Source organism: Watersipora subatra, chromosome 2 (assembly GCF_963576615.1).
Source record: "Watersipora subatra chromosome 2, tzWatSuba1.1, whole genome shotgun sequence".
NCBI lineage: Eukaryota > Metazoa > Bryozoa > Gymnolaemata > Cheilostomatida > Watersiporidae > Watersipora > Watersipora subatra.
Genome location: NC_088709.1, coordinates 6809740 through 6820420, shown reverse-complemented (window position 1 = coordinate 6820420; position 10681 = coordinate 6809740).

Below are 10681 nucleotides of genomic sequence, written 5' to 3'. Positions count from 1 at the left end.
AGTAAGATTTAGTAATACATTTATGGAATTGGTAATTGTGTATATAATCATTACACATGATCTCTCACTGCGCATGGGATAGCAAATGTACTACTAAGCAATTTTTAGTATTTTCATTCAAGCAGTATTTTCACAATTAATATATTTTAACCAATCACTATTCACTGGACACACATAAAGACAAAAAACAGACACTTCATATTATATTTCACTAGTTATATGTAAAAGTACAGTACCCATCATCTTCAACAATAAACTATTAACTTTTACTACTAAAGAATTTGTATTGTTGGTCTCATTGTCATCGAAATTACATACATGTATTATATGTATGTGTGTATACATATTTATATATACAAATGTTGAAAGCTGTGGCAGAGACAATGACGCTGCTACCTTCCATGATACAAAAATATATACTGAATTCAAAAATGGACAAATGCCTATTCCTCAGCCAAGGGAACGCGATGGTTTCAATCTTTTGTATCACTCGGTGGATGATAAAATATTCCTCTTGATACAATGGCTTATGGAGTCATACAAGAGAGCAGGATTGACCAAAGAACAATCATGGTACAACTGCTGCCCAGTGGACTGTGATAATACTTTTGGAGTTATGTCTGCCAGATAGAGAATATTTAGACGACCCATTCGAGCAGATGTCACCGCAGCAAACAAAATTTTCAAAGTGACACTTTGTCTTCACAATTATCTGCTCTTAACAGATAACGCGTCATATACTCTAGCAGGCTTCATTGACAGCTGCTGTGATGATGGAACTATTAGGAAGGTGATTGGAGAAGAGTTGGGAGTCATCATTCTGGTGCCAGAAATTTCAGAAACTTATAGAACTTGCTCGAAACCCCAGATATGATGCTAAGGAATGTTGAGAGAGTATAATACAATATGTCTATAGGGAAATGGGACGATTAGAGTGGCAACTAGCATGTGTAAGAGACACTGGCAGACAGAGAGTCGACAGTGACAAGTGGTTATTTGTGTGAGGTCAATGATATACAGCCCCAGGGGGGCTGTATATCATTGGTGAGGTGAAGTAAGACAGATATTGAGTGCTGTATGATCATTATATTAGATTAGAATATATCTCCATTTTTCAATAAAATATATCTATATCCATCGTTTTTTTTTGACGTCATCACCCTGTTTGCACATGCGCTCGTCCACGAAAAAGCAGCCATCTTTGTAGAAAACGATTGTCATTCTCTTGATTATTAGTATTTTTTGGTGTTGTTTTGATACTAAAATAAAAAATTTGCAAACAAAGCATCGTTTGCAAATAATTCATTGCAGAAGCTTCGTGTTTCTAACGATAAAAGTTGTCTATAAAGATGGCAGACAATGATAGAATGACGTCACGAAAAAACGAAGGATTCTCTGTATCGCTTCCTCTAATCTCTTTGTTACCACAACTAGATTGTTGAATATTGACTTGAGTATGTATAAAAACTACTGACAATGATTAGGACTGATTGTAACAAGCACCTATTATGAACACCCATGAATGTCTAGGCATATACCTAATTGAGCATGCCAACTGCTTGCACAGGCATCGACTGTGATGGGCTTGGTTGGAATTGGGACATTAGCTAATGAGGTGATTGGGTTAAATTTTGTTGGGGCGTGTTATAAGACGTTCCAATTTCAGCTTCTAGTAGAACCTAAAGAAAATAAATAGAAGCATGTATTTTTGACAACTGCAGACTGCAGATAAAAATTGCAGACTTAGCCCAGTGTTGTGGTTGTTCTGTTGACTATTTTATCTTTCACTGGAATACACCAATTTACTTTCATAGCATTTTCAGTTATGGTTAGCCGTTTGTGTGCTAAAAACCTCTACTAGTTACCTTCATTATATTTATTTTTGCAGCCATTCGAACAGGAGGTGTCAGATTCTTTAGAGTTTGAACCCAGAGACATCTCATCTGTCATGCTTGTGAAGACACAACCATCTCATCTGGATCTTTTTGGCTTCTTCAACTCCGAATTGTATTTGAGCGATTACAATTCTTTTAGAATCTTGCTGTCCACCGAGAGAGCTATCAATGTATACAATTTGCAGCCAGAAGTATCTGGCTCGGAACACACACTCATGAATAGCTAGCAATTCAACAGTAATGCTTACATTTTCAGTGGCAGCAGGCCTTCTAGTCCCTTTGGCACTGTCTCTGCCCTTTCTGTCTCTTCTCCAATGAGGTGAACTAATGAGCTTGGTGATTGTGAAGAGGTGAGGATGCCTGTAATATTTACAATACATGTCTGAATGCTGCTAGTATTGATAATAAGTTGACATTGTGATCCACTTATGTATGACTTAATAGATTACTGCAACTGGTATCCATTGTAGCCATCACACTACTTGTATTATTACTACATTTACCACGAGACGTTTGCTATCCACAAAAAAGAAATACTAAAAATACTGATCGCAGTGATTGTTGATGTTGAGGATGAGGCCCTTGATAGTCATCTGTTATCATCATCATTATCATTACCACCAGAGTACTCAGCATCAGATGGTGATGTGTCCTTCTCTGTTTTAAAGTTGTTGATTGGCTCGGCTGACAGTTGCTAAAGGTAGATCTATGTGTCTTATGAAAAATCAACCATCTAGGATGCTTATACTCTGGCTTGATAGTGCCGATATCATCTCGGCCTGAGCCAGATGCCCCCTTAAGCTAGTCCAGTATTTGCAAAATTTAGTTCTTATAGTGTTGTACCTATTTTGTAATATAGTAATGTGTTTCAGTTCTACTTTCAGACGGCTCGTTATTTCCTTTCACGCATTCTCTTTCATCTGCTTGTTCCTTCCGTTAATCATTAGATTTCATATCATAAATGCACGGATATAGTTTGATGTTTTCCATGAGATTTTTGTTACTAATCTTCTGCGCCATTGCTGAATACTATAACAATCATCAATGGTAAAAAAGTAAGTAGTCGATACATAACAGCGCGGTGAATGTATGTGGTAGTCGGGATATCGCAAGTTTTCTTTTAGACAAACACCTCGTGGAAATGATACGCACAATGCATTCCGGGTGCCCAAGCTGCCGGTGGACAGCTCTCACTACTGGCAACATGCTGGAGATCGTAGAAGAGCTCAACTCACTGAGCTTTGCTGGCGGCCACTACCAGGAGAAATTGTCGCCGGCTCCTGTCAGCCAGCTGGTTCTTAGCAACTGCCGGCAGTCGCCGGTTACACCACTGCCACTCCTTCCGGCGGTGTGAGAGCCGAGCTTTAAGTCACCCGCCAACCTACCATATAATATTCATTCAAACCGTATTTTATGAAGAACTTTGTAATGGCTACTACGTTGTAAGATTGTTAAACATTTTGCTTGTAAACTTCATATGAGTCCAATAAGTGAGGCAGGAAGCGAGCAACAGCAACAGCAAGGCAATCAACAAAGGTTCCACAATGTCATGACAACAAAGTAAACAGAACCTTCGACTCATTCAGGCACTTTCTACAAAGAACTCTGGCGTTAGAGTTTCAAATAAGTAAAAAGTAGTCAATTTTTATGGCTCCGTTAAACAATTTGTTACTCGGTCTCCCTGTTCGCTGTTTTCTAGAACCTTCTAAGCATTGACAGCTATTCTAGGTTTTCTTGTGATTTACTTTGTCTTCTACACTTACTACAATTTATATTCATTTTCATATCAAATCAAGATTATCTCTACTTTTGGTCTAAACTCAAATTGGTTTCTATCAGATCAGAGATTTGCTAAACATCTTGGTAAATGAAATATTTACATCTAGCAATAACTAATAATTTACTTACAGTAAATTCTATGGTAGTAGTTTCTTGGCTGAGAAAATAATGGAAGAGAACAAAATGGGAGAGAAAGAATTAGCATAGAAGAAGAAAATTAAAATATTGAGAAGGCTGTGCAGGATTTGAGCCAAGTTCAGATTCTCTACTCAGTTGATTGGAGATGTAAATTTTTTCTACTACTGGAAAAGTATTTTATCTTGTATATATTGTTGTATATATTGTTTTATTTATTGAGATAATAAACTGTTATTGTTCATTGAAACAAATTACATCAAACGGTTTAGTTTGAGGTAAAGGGAAAGCAGCATCTTCCATGTTGTTGCTGATAGAAATTGACCTCTAGAAGCTTGCAAGTGAACGATAATATAGATATTATTGAGTCTGGCAAAAATGTACGAGTAGTTGCTTTTGTAGGAACTGACCAATAGCAGATCTGATGTAAAACAAGCAAATATAGGACATGCTAGAATTGTACCATTTGCAAATATTTAGTATTAGGCCTAATATGAAACGAATGGTATAAAAGATTGGTCAAATTCAAATTATTCATTAACAAAAGATTTTTAGCAATGATTTAGTTAATGAAAGGTTATCAAGGTCATATGGAATAGCAATCTGTTTTAGGGCCATCTGTTTTGATACCTAGCGGTCAATATGGGAGACAAACGTACCTAGCAGTCATATCCAAAAGGTAACTCACTTTCTCAGCATCTGGGAGCATCGCCTTAATCTTCAAGTTGAAATTTTCTTTTCACATACTTTTCTCACCACTCCCGGTGTCAGCAATTGCTGGTGTCATCAAATCTGATGATTTAGTAATCTCCTTATCTTACTCAAGCTAGTGTAAACACAGTTCTGCGCTACCCACTATAACCAATATATTCAATCCTTTGATTTCCTTCATATCTAGCATATTCCATATTAGTCTTTAAAGGACAGCATTAATGACACTGAAAGAGTCGATGCATTAACCATGTAGCTTTCTTAGCAACACCTAGCAACATTAGTATTTTGCTTCACATATTATAAAAGTATCTGTTCCCTTTGGTTGACAGAGCTAGACTAACTTTATTTGTTCTAGAAACGACCCTTGGGTTAAGCTCGAGCACACTGCTTGCTTCTTAAACAGCCCCTGAGCAAAATTCAGGTACACTACAGCTGATAGTTTTAAAGATTGTTTTTTTACCAGTCGCTTCGGTAACAGCGAGAACTTTAGATTTGTTTCTGGTGTTAAATATATTTCCTAATACTCTATTCTTTTCTAAGTACTTCCTACTATTCATAATGTCTTTCTTTAAATTTGTATCAAGTGCTAATTTTTCTGTTGTAGAAAAAACACCATAAAAGCTTATTATTCATGTTTAGTTGGCATGCATCTTTTGCAGCTAGTTGTATCACTAGAAGTTTTATGTATTCTCATAGGCTCGCTATTTGCAATAATCGCTGAAATTCGTTTTGCAAATTTTTATTGTTATCAGAATTTGCATTATGATAATTTTGCAGTAAGGTGGGAAATTCTAAATCTTTTTGACAAAACAATCGTAAAAAGTTAGCTTTCTTATCAGTTTAAAGATTATCTGACTGCTTGGGTAATCCTAATAGAGAGCAATTACTGTCAATGATTGGACATCATTGACAGTAATACGTAGACTAAACCGCATCTACAAGCTTTTGTGTACGATTAAAGAGCTTGGCAATGAATAGCTATCTTGAAGAGGTCATTATGGTAGTTTCGATAACCTTTAGATCTTTGAATTGTGACCTTTAAAAGGTCAGTGTGATAGACTAACATATCCAAAAGGAATGAACGGAGTCTTGTCAAGAGAGTTTATTCCTAAGCTTGGTAACTATAATTCCTGGAGAAGAAAGAGAGAAGAGAGAGAGAAGAGAGAGAGAAGAGAGAGAGGAGAGAGAGAGGAGAGAGAGGAGAGAGAGAAGAGAGAGAGAGGGAGGAGAGAGAGATAGGAGAGAGAGAGGAGAGAGAGGAGAGAGAGGGAGAGAGAGAGGAGGGAAAGAGAGGAGAGAGAGAAGAGAGAGAGGAGAAAGAGAGGAGAGAGAGAGGAGAGAGAGAGAGGAGAAAGAGAGGAGAAAGAGAGGAGAAAGAGAGGAGAGAGAGAAAGAGAAGAGAGAGAAAAGAGAGAGAAAAGAGAGAGAGAGAAGAGAGAGAAGGGAGAGAGAAGGGAGAGAGAAGGGAGGGAGAGAGAGAGAGAAGAGAGAGAAGAGAGAGAAGAGAGAGAGAAGGGAGAGAGAAGAGAGAGAGAAGAGAGAGAGAGAGAAGAAAGAGAGAAGAGAGAGAGAGAGAGAAGAAAGAGAGAAGAGAGAAAGAGAGAGCCACATGTACTGAGGATAGACAGAGAAGACCACAACTAGGCCTCCTGTAGGGCTGCATATGGAGTATCTACAATGATAATGAAACTGAAAATGATAACTCTTCTAGCCTTAGTTCTACGAGCTCTTAGTCTAGGGTCACCAAGATTTTGTCCAGGATGCTTGTTCCACAAGATGCAGGTGTTCTACCTGGGTGCAGCCAATTTTCATCAAGCTTAGCTCCTGTGGTGAAGGGCTGAGTTATATAGCGACAACAAGATGTTTCAAATTAGAACTGTGTCTGGGACGTATTATGGAGCACCCCTATTCTGGTAGTACTGCTAATCCTATGGTCTCTGTATATGATATCATTAAAGAGCTAGCATGGTTTCATGGTTTGTTTGGTGCTTATAGCATAGCAATGCTGAGTTATACAGAGACATCAAGATGCTGTCAGATTGGAATGTAAAAGTCAACAGTATAAATTTGTAAGGGTATGAATCTGCTCTGCAACTTGTTAAAGGTTGACTTGCAACAAAATTCACATTACAGTTATTTAGTATCAAAAAGGCTCACTATGTCTTACTCTGCTGTGTTGTAGGTGCAAAATATGTGGAAACGTGATTACAAGCTCTTAAAAGCTAAAAGACGAACAATTAATCGCAGCCATCACGAAAACGCCGTAGGTTGAAATCAATTTATTTCTCTCAACGCACTCTAAGGCCAATAAAAGGCTCAATATAAAATGTCTCATAGCACTAGTTTATGACAAACACTTCGGGTACTACCGAAAAGCCTGAATCAAATAAAGATACTCGCTACTTTATAGTTTTGTTTCGGCTTGGTCTTATCGTCTAGCCGTAATCTGATCATGTGACCCATACTTCCTGCCAAACAGTGCGAATAATTTCTGCAGCATTTTTCGACTATTACAGGTGACCGACAGGCTCCTTATGTTTATCAGAAGATGATATGCACTTCTTCGAGCTAAGGTTAAAAAATTAAACAAATTTTTACGGTAGGTTTTGCGATATCTGTGCTCAAAATGACAGCATTACAATGATGATGAAATAGACGCGTAAGGACAACAGACATGGTTATAGTCAAGTATTTATGTGAAAATATTTCAGTGAATGAGGTTGCATGAAAGTGTAAACAGAAGCTATCTTGTTCATCTACGTCCCATTTGAGCCGTTTTGGAAAGGGATTCTAATCTAAGGCGTTTTTGTGATGGCTGCGATTCACTGTTCGTTTTTGAGCTTTTAAGAGCTTGTAATCACATTTCAACATATTTTGCACCTACAACACAGCGGAATAAGACATTGTAAATCTTTTGATAACAAATAATTATAATGTGAACTCTGTTGCAAGTAAACCTGTAATATTTATGTCTTTTAAACACATCAAATTAATGATAATGTTACAGGATGATTGATTGTGTACCAGTTAGTTGCAGAGCTTATCATCTTCCAGATATTGAAATGTCTGCTAAAGAATTAACAATAAAATTACTATAGCTTATTATATGTTACAAACTAAAACTACATTTCACCATCAATTAGAAAATAATCATGATATAATACATTTATTTTCAATTTAACTACCGACTGACCTCTGAACTACAGCTGCCAGTACAGTTCCTATTTATAGAGTATTAAACTTGTCAGGTTGCAATAGGAGTTGTAGTAGGAGATTAAAAATTATACGGCTTGACTGTTGCTGTGGAGTTGTGCTCTTTTTAATTTCATCACTCACTCATAAGTTGATAATATAACACTGCTTTCTGACTCCTTCTCGGTACTAGAAGTGTGCCTCTTGTTACACACAAGTCAAATACTTCAGAGGAACCTCTCTTCTTTGTATCCACCAGCTTACCAATGTGATCACCTGTGAGAAGAGACAGACTACTTTAGTACATCCAACACAATATAATATAATAAAGTGTTTAGTCAGTGAAGGTAAAGTAATGTAACAAGTTCTACCTTTTAAAGAGACAATTAGTAAGACTAGAGAAATATAATATAATAATCATATCAGTCAGTGAAGATCAAGTAGTGTAACAGGTTCTATAAGTAGTATAATATTCTATTATATGATAACAGTAGAACTTACTACATACCAGTATCAGCTTGTAGCATGTGTATCTCTGTATATGGTCTGAGTGCACAGGTGTCACCAATATATACTCCTTTGTATAACAGGCTACTCCACCAGGTTTAGTCACAGCAGTAGAAGTCCACATCACCTCCTCTATTTCTATATTAACTCTGAACACTGTTGATGTATCAAATGAAGATACCACAACAGACTCATGGTCAGGAGCACAGAGAGCCATTGTTACCCATCCACCATCTTGTGAACAAGGTATGTGTTTAATAATCTGTCCATCTAGTGAATAGACTGTGAGACGTTTGTTAGACCTATCAGGGACTAATACTTTCTCTCCAGTAACAACCAGTTTATTAGCATACATAAATGTATTAAGATGAGCCCAGCTGGTGATTTGTGTACCATTCATATCAGTTACAGCAACCTTTCCTGGAGACAGAATATACAACTTCTCATTCCATACACAGAGTGCAGTGATGGCATGTATTCCTTCTATGGATGAAAAAGAAGTAATTGAATTGTCAGGATCATCTATCTTATACACAGTTGATCCTGTACCACCTACATATGTGAATCCATTATACTGACAGACTGTAAAGCACTGCCCTAGATCGCCCACTATAGTCTGGAACTTAATGGATGTCGGAGGAAGGATTTGGCTGACAGATACAGAAGCAGCATCTACCATTTTCAACTCTATATCTCTTGCTTCAGCTGTAGATATATGCACAACAGATAAACAGAGACCAATATTATAACATAGTCAACTATATTTTCCATTTTGAACTTTAATATGAACTGTAATGTAAATGTGTACAAAATAAAGTCGACAATTGGCTAGTAACTCAGAAACCTTAGTACAGATCGGAGTACTATCATTATACTTTTAGTAAATCACTAGTTACATTTTTACATGATGTATAAAACAACTAGCTGGTTATTTGCTTTTGATACCATTCTTTAAGAGTAAGTTTGCTCTGCAACACTACAGGTGAAAGAACCTAAATTTACAGGTCCACAGTCTATTTCCCTAAGTGGACAGAATATTATTAGATAAAATTTACCAACCTATCAATAGTAATAGAATTTCAATAAACTAGTTGAAATTACATATATCCATAATGTACAAAAATCTTCCTAACCACCAGCATCTCTCACTTCCAATTAAACTGCTGAAACAGATTTCTACTAATAATAGTGTATCCATGTCAAAGTCACAAATAATGAACGTGAGTCATTGTCGAACTGATAGAGTCATTTGTTGGAGAATGCATAGGTGAGGGTTTCCCATGTATGACTAAATATCATGAGTAAACTGTGGCATCTGGGTATCAACGCTAGTCTCATCACAACACGCTCTAAATCAGTGGTTCCCAACTGTTGGTCCATGGACCCCTAGAGGTTTTGAGGGAGTCCACAGGCTTGTGCCTGTATTGGTTTTTCTAGCTACATATTTACAGCTATTTCTGTCTTATAGCGGCTGGATCAATGATATAAAACCCTAAAAGGATAGGCGACGGCATCATATGGGTGGGGTTTAATGATCGAGCTCTGTTGGGATTGGACTAGCCTGGGTTTCACCGCTAATGCAATTCCCGCGGAGTGGTCGCGTTGTCTTGTTAGGTTTTTATGTCTTGACTTTTTTCACCTATGTGCGTCAATCGCTGGATAGTACCAGATTTCCGGTTAGTAGTACAAAACAACAAAACCTGTAACCAGCAAACACGTAATTCTCTCTCCTTCTTCAATTTCAGTGATATACTAAGATCCATGAAAAATAAAACATCTCAGCTTACTTGTTTTTACCAATTTTAAGATTGGTAGGGGTCTTAGTATATGCTTAACGTTAAATATAATTTACCCGAAATCACCCGAACAACAGCCTTTTTTCCCTAGTTTTTAATTAATATTTTGCCACCTTTAATATAATATGACAAAGCCTTTTGTCGTCGTCACATTGTTTGACCTGGCCAATAAGATGGGACAACGGGCAAAGCTGTGCTGTTTAGTTTTCATACTCAAAATCTAAATCTCAAACCAAATTTGGGTCATTTCACAATGGCGACTATTAATATCATGAATGCTTGTTAATGGCAGCTGACTGATGACAATATTTGGCAACTATATTTATTTGACAACAAAATGAAACCAGCAGATTGGTAAAATAACCATCCTTGTTCATACAAGTTGTAAATTGTAAAAGTTGTAAAATTATTTTGACTTTGATCACGTGATCAATAGCTTATGACAATTTAATTATAATTTAATTTTACTAAGCAATGAGAGAAAAAAGACAGTGGTAGTTTTAGCTGTAAATGTAAGTAAAGTATGGCAATGCATAATGGGTATTTCAAAATTTAAGCTGTTCTATGTTCTTATGTGCATGTATATGATTTTAAAATATGTTTAGGGTAGCCAGCAAGAAAAGAAAATATGATAATTCATATTTAGCCTATAAGTTCACCTGT